Raw genomic sequence first — 7,111 nt, 5'->3', positions numbered from 1 at the left:
CTGTGTGTGTGTGTGTGTGTGTGTGTGTGTGTGTGTGTGTGTGTGTGTTTGAAGGATGATTATCACAGGATATGCTCTCCTTACTGCAGCTGTCTTCATTCTATTTGTGCCGTGGAATGCTGCTTGTCTGAACCAGTGAAGCAGTCATTGGTTATCCTCTAGATCAATGCACACATATTAACAGGCATAAAAACACACACAGTGCAAATGGACTTATATGTGAGGTGCATCGACCCTTGCCAATCAATGGCAGTCTCTAGTGGCCTTTGTATACCCATTTGCACCCCCCATCCCATCCCCCACTCTCTAAATCCCACCCCCTCTTCCCATCCCCCACTCAGTGACTCAAACAACCACACACTCATACACAGAAGCATAAGCAGGTTTCACTATTGAAATTGGTTTCCATGCCAGCTCATTACATTCTCATTAGTTTCTGAGGGCAGCTCTTTGCCCTCATCTCTCTGCTGCTGAGAGTATGCATAAGATGTTTTATTTTTTCCATAACAGAGAATAACTGCAACTCCACTGAGCTCTGGGTGTGTGTATCTGTGTGTGTCTGTGTGCATGCGTGTGCGTGTGTGTGTTCGTGGGTGTGTTTTTGTGCTTTTGTGTGTGTGTGTGTGTGTGTGTGTGTGTGTGTGTGTGTGTGTGTGTGTGTGTGTGTGTGTGTGTGTGTGTGTGTGTGTGTGTGTGTGTGTGTGTGTGTGTGGCAGTCATGGTAAATTCTCCTCCAGCTCATTGCTCTGTTTGCTGCCATAATTGTTTTAATCAAAACCCTGAGCTCTGAGCTGGTCATGGTTTAGCAGTGGAGCTGCCATAGGACACTGGCTTGAGGTCAGTTGTGTTTAGCAGGCCAAGGTGCAAGCAAGCTGTATTTTTATCCATTTTTACTGCTGACATATCGTTAGAAGTGACATAATAAAAATTAAATATTCTGTCCCAGATTTTGGTAGAGAACATTATTGCAAAATGCTGTTAACTAAACAGAGATTAATATTCATATTTGTTTTTAAAAAAGTCAATAAGAAGTTAAATGAGCAGTGCTGGTGTCCCTACTTGAGATATTTCAGCTCTGGTTATTTGGACTGTGTGCCTGCATGGGCTATTATTTAGAAATATAATTAATTACAAGATTAGTAAAATCATCCTCAGAGCTGTTGATAACGGTGAGTTTAATTTTCTTAGAACTTTGGGTCTCCCAGATTTGGAGGCTTACTTAAAAGTCCATATAGCAGGAGCTTAAAATAATAAGAGAACACAAAATTAGATCAAATGCATTATGAAAACCAAATTCAGGCACATATTTCTGATTGTGATTGTTAAAGCTAACTTACCTTAACTTAAAGCTAACTCTTCAAAGTACAATTGATTCTTTTATTTGTAGACATCCCCAACCACACACGTAATGAACACAGAAACCCAGAGAAAGAGAACAGTAGTGAAAGGACTTGCTTAAGGTTGTTAAATGATGCTGGGCAGTACTGTTCTTAACATATTCTCACCTCATGTATGGTTACCATCTGTTTTGGACACTTGTGTATTGTGTAGTATATTATACAGTTGTATGTTGCACAATTTGACATCATCAAACCAATTTAACAGTCAATAGTAATAGTCATAGTAATAATCATATATTGATGCAGCATAAAGCCAAAAACCTATGGTTAATGCTGCATGAATCTACACAAGAGTAACTGTTCATTTTAAGAGCATTAAGCCTGTTGCCTTTAATCATTGACATAACATTTGCATCTTCAATTGGTCAACTTGTTTTCTGATCATGTTGTTTTGTTTTGTTTTTTTCCTGGCAATTGTTCTCTCTATTTTAGCCATAATCAGTTCCTACCCATCAGGCAATTCTCCCCTGTCACACAATGGAGAGGGCTGTCACATATTTCCTCTGAGGCACATACAGCCAGTCACTGCATCTTTTGGGGCTGTAGCTTAAAGCAATGTGGGGGTGGCATAACACACTCAGAGGACAGTGCTATCCGCCCCTTTCTGATGCATTAGCTCACTGATTGGCCAGTGTTGCTGTTATTGATAGGGGAAAGAGAGAGTATGCTACTCATCCTTCTCTGAGCCAATTCTCTCAACCAATTTCACTCTCTCAGGCTCCCGGCTACGGATGGCTTTGGCATCGTGGGGGATAAACTCGCAATCTCTTAACAGGTCAACTTTTCAAGCAAGATGCTGTGAACACCATCATCAGGGCTTGTGCTCCTGTTGCTGACCTCGTAAAACATGATGCTAGAACCTCCAAGATCATGTGTTTGATTCCACAAGGCTCACATACACCGTCATACTGATAAATATGTAGGCCACTCTGGAAAAGAGTATCTGCCAAAAGCTTCAAAAGTAGCCATTAGTAGAAACCAAACTCTGGTATCAAATGTTCTTTTACCATTTATAAACAGTACATTAACTGTTTACGGATGTACACATGCAGTATATTCAGTTGAATCAAGAGTAAATGCTTTAAAATAATATACCTCACAGCATGCTCTTAAATATATAGTGTGTTTATGGTCTTCTTTACGTAGGTGACTGTTTCCCTCCTTTGTTTTTATTTCCAATTATTATTGTGTTAGTAGTAGGGTAAATCTAGCCATTAAATGAAATACAGCTGATCTGGACATTACTGGACTTGTTATGAAAAATACTATAAACTTTTATCTAGATTTGTGCATGTGTTTCTTGTGGCCTCATGTCAGATGATGGGTATTGCTGCATATGTTGCACCACTGAAATTAGAGTCAACCCTCTCAGGATGGCTAGATGAGTACAGTTCAAACGATTTTCTCCCATCCTTTGTCACACATTCAATAATCATGGAAATGCAATAATGGGGGGCCACTGTCATTGAATGTTCACAATTCTCTATTCTCTGCTCTACTGTGAAATGGTAGCAGAACTTCAAAGACTTCAAGACAACTACAGTCAAGATTAGATGAAGGGTAGAAAAACAAGAGTCTGGCCCATTTGACCTAAGATTTGCAGGCTGCATGTAGAATTGCATTACCAATTCTGTTTCTTTTTACTCTGATGTTAAGTATTAAAGTCTCAGAGCACCTCTGAACTGAACTGTATCTAAAATACACATCACAGCAGCACTCTTGTAAAATTCAAAGAACATATCTAAGCATCTCTGCTCATGTTGTGCATTGTGACGTCACCTGCCATCAGGAACATGACACTGGTTACCATGGAGATGGACAGTAATGTGGATGTTTTTTCTTTTTTTTTTAAATGGCAGTCCAACAACACTGTACTCTGGCAGGGGCGAGGAACTGCTTTATTACAGAACCTGTGCTAGTCCCATCATTCACAGCTGTCTTCTACATTATACTTTAGAACTTTCAGAAAGTGGAATTGATAAGCACCATGTCTCTGCAGGTTGTGCAGAGCAAAGCAGTGAAAGCAATGCAAACTGAAAATAAAGCATTTATCAGATGAGTGATGGCCATTTAAGCTGGCCACATCAAAAGCAGGTTGACTATAAGGAATAAACAATAAAACTCGAGGCCCTTCACTTCAGCCAACAGTGTGCAGGTGATTTTCCCTTATTCTCATCTAGCACCTGAGGACAGCGGGAGATTGGAAACATATGTCAGGGTTCACGATCTTGCCTTAAAGCGAGAGACATTAGAGATTAGAGCAGTGGGACAAAGAAAGGTGAAGAAAAAGCATCTCATGCACCCAACTTCCACCTTCTAGTCTTATTAGCGAAGGCACTTTTTTTTCCAAAAGTGACAAAGGACTTAAATGTGATCCCATTTAGATCTCTTTTAGATGAGCTGTCCCATTAAATATGTCTACTTGGTTGATTCTGCTACTTTCAATATCCTCTATTTGAGTTTTAGAAAATTTCACTTTATTGTTCTGATATATTTCTAAACAGAAATATATTACTACCATTATTATTACTGTTGTTAATCCCTACAGAATAAAATCACAGGTATGAAAATTGAAGGTGACATAAAAAGTTGCACAAAAGGTCTGTCACTGATGAAGAACATGCAGCCATAAAGGAAGAAGGAGAGGAACAGGCCTCCAATTTAAATGTTTAATGACAGTAATAAAAATGAAACTGAACATAAAAGTGCACTACAACAAAAACTACTACAACAAAAGGAGCCAACATAACACACAATGACTGACAATTGATACAGCAAATGGAATAGGCTTAAATAAGGCATAACATATTTACATAACACCCTCCAAGTGGTGTGACGAACGAGGGAACACACACCACCTGAGGGAGGCGTGGCACAAGGGAAAACAGACACATGTAACACAAGAATAACAAAAAGAAAAGCCAAGTGCAGACCCACCACCGAGTGACGTAGGCAGCGGGGGGGGGGGGGGGGGGGGGCTTCATCAAAAGGGAATGACCAACTGAAAATAGTAACAAGTTAGTAAACACATTTTAATCATTTACTGAAATAAAACAAGGTTGTTATTTACAGTTTGTTAGGTGTTGTCAGGGGTGCTAATTCATCTGACATAAAATCAATTATTATAAGCAAATGGCCCTATTGCAGCTAGATATTGATCTAGTGCACCATAATCATGAGTCTGATGTTCGTCATCTAGTGCACCTTAATCATGGGTCTGACGTTCATCATCTTGTGTTACTGTGTGTTGTTCAAGGTTCAGTGAGAAACTGGTGGCACAACCCCACCTGTGTTGCGAAATGAATTTTGCAACAGTCCCTCATTTGTTTTCTCATGACTTAAAGGGTACTGTTTGTAGAGGTGATGAGGACACACTGCAACATTCGTAATGGTGGACTTGTATAAACCTGCTCAGTGACTCGGGAAGTTATGGAACCACCAAGTAGGTCAGATAAATGTTGCAAACAATGTCTTATTGCCATTTTTTCACCAACATTGCAATTTCTATTTAAGTTGTGATGAGTTAAGTCAAAGGAGTAATATTGGTTGACATAATATTAAACCTTTCCTAAGTATATTTATAAACTTGTTGCTCCAATTTATGTTGAAAAATAATCAAAGGCAGAGATGGAGGTGCTAAATCAAATTTACACTGTGAAATCTATTAATCGTTCAGCCCTACCATTATGCAATAAGCATTACATCATTATGTTTTCCAGTTTAGTTTTGTTCATGGGATAAATTATGATAGTGACAGCATTGACCAGCCCTTGACCAGACCATGTCACATGTCTTGATTGCTTGACTTGTTGCAATATCAGATGTGAGTCAGAATAGGGGCACATGGAAACATCATCATCATCATCTTTATCATCATAATCATCAGGACATTTTTACATATGTATTCTGAGGGATTCAGCGTGGAAGCAGGGCCTTTGACAGGTGGTTGTATTTGTGGTACTAGACTATCCGCCTCCAGCTGTGTTCACAGGATATCGGGTAATTGCCATCAGACAAATCACGATGTTCAGCTTTAATTGAAATAATTCTGGGACAAGGGTCACATATTCGCAGCACTGTTCACTGTTTTTCCTGTATAGTTAAAAATACCTTGTCCATCATTTGTTGGCACACACTATGTAGCCTTTACTGTCAATACTTACCGAGTAGACAGTGAGCCTTTTAAATGTAGTGCTCAGTCAACACATCTTTGGTGAAAGATTTTTACTGAAAATAATTATTTATTTGCAGACCAAATGGACTACCAGCATGGAGAATTTTCTATGATTACTCTATTTTCATAGAGAAGCAAACAAAAAGGACACTTTTTGATTTACATTATATTAATGAGCACATGATTGTTGTAAACATAAATGAATAAATAGCATTGCTCTTCTCTGTGTATAGCAGATATTTTGGTTCTGTTTGCCCAATCTGCCCAAAGAGATATTCTCACCATTTATCGTCATCAACCATTAATGTCTCTCACTTCAACAGGTCAGCTCAGGCAAAGAGGAGCTCTATGGAAACACACAGTGAACGGAATGCATTTCACTGGAATGGCAGACCAGGTTCACAAAACATCTAGTCCTTCTAGAACAATGTCACATGTGCTCATGCAACTCAATGCAGTGTAAACATTCATCATCTCAGAATATACTGACATAGGAATTACTTAGTTGTTCATTCACAGTAGGGCACCAAAAGCCCCTTCATTAGCCTATAGTCACCTGATGACAATATTGTAGTCTCTCCTGTTTTCATGCAGTAAGCTCATAAGGCAATGCCAAAATTGCACAAGCAAAAAAAAATTAATTAATAATAATAATAATAAATTAATGCATGCATAACATTTGCTTCAAATGCATCCACTTAGCTATTTCTACAGAAATAGAAACTATCTGAAAGAACAGTGGGATAGTGGAAGGTTCTGTAACCAAATCCAGTTTTCTTTATCACCCAGTATCTGAGCACCACCCATCTCTCTGGGGCAGAACTGACTAAAGTTCAGAGCGCACAGCACATTCACAAGCCTGGACAGAGAAACTCATCACATCTCTACAGGTCTATTCTCTTCACGCTGCTTCAGAGTTACATGAACTGAAAGGTTGGCACCGATGCAGCTGGAAGCCAATTAATTAATAAAGTGAGTTAATAAAGTGATGTACTTTTGTCCTTAGCCTGTTTTGGTTTGTTTTAGCAGTGCTAGGCATCCTTGTGATGAGGACTCTGACGCTCATGAGTTTTCAATTGGTTGTTCATTACTATCCTAGTCTGGCACCAATTTCATTTCAATTTTGTTCTTGGACAAACCAGTCAGGAGCCTTCGATGAGCGGCGGAAGCAGCAGTGAGACATGATAATTCTAGTTGATGGCCATGCTTAATCATACAAGTAGTTTGGCTAAAGGATATAAAAATAAAAGTGAAATTTCACAACCTGGAGGACAGAGTCAGAGGCTATTTTATTCAAAGGCAATTTTTAAAACTCGTTTATAATTGTATTAGTGGTCAAACAGACCAAGTTAGTCTACTCTTTCTTCAACTTTTTCTGCCTTCCCTATTTAGTCTTTTGGTTAGGTTTTTCTCTCACCTGTTTTCACTAGTGTATCCTCCCATTTTTATAAGACTTAAATACTATGCATAATACTACCGCTGTGTTCTCCATATACTTATATTCTCTCTGAAACATGCATAGACCATGACCATGGGA

The 7,111-nt window shown here is 38.9% G+C and overlaps 1 long non-coding RNA gene across 1 annotated transcript; it reads left to right on the top strand.

Annotated features, from left to right (window-relative positions):
• The first annotated feature begins 4,720 nt into the window (after positions 1-4,720).
• Positions 4,721-6,495, top strand: LOC145658799 (uncharacterized). The gene is made up of 3 exons (XR_014124696.1): positions 4,721-4,842; positions 5,898-5,971; positions 6,364-6,495. It is a non-coding gene; the product is annotated as an uncharacterized LOC145658799 (long non-coding RNA).
• Positions 6,496-7,111: the final 616 nt, after the last annotated feature.

The sequence above is a fragment of the Electrophorus electricus genome, chromosome 7 (genome assembly GCF_041902795.1).
Source record: "Electrophorus electricus isolate QZ-2024a chromosome 7, ASM4190279v1, whole genome shotgun sequence".
In the NCBI taxonomy this organism is placed as follows: Eukaryota; Metazoa; Chordata; class Actinopteri; order Gymnotiformes; family Gymnotidae; genus Electrophorus; species Electrophorus electricus.
Note: the sequence above shows the minus strand (reverse complement) of the source record. Positions and strands in the feature narration are given on the sequence as shown.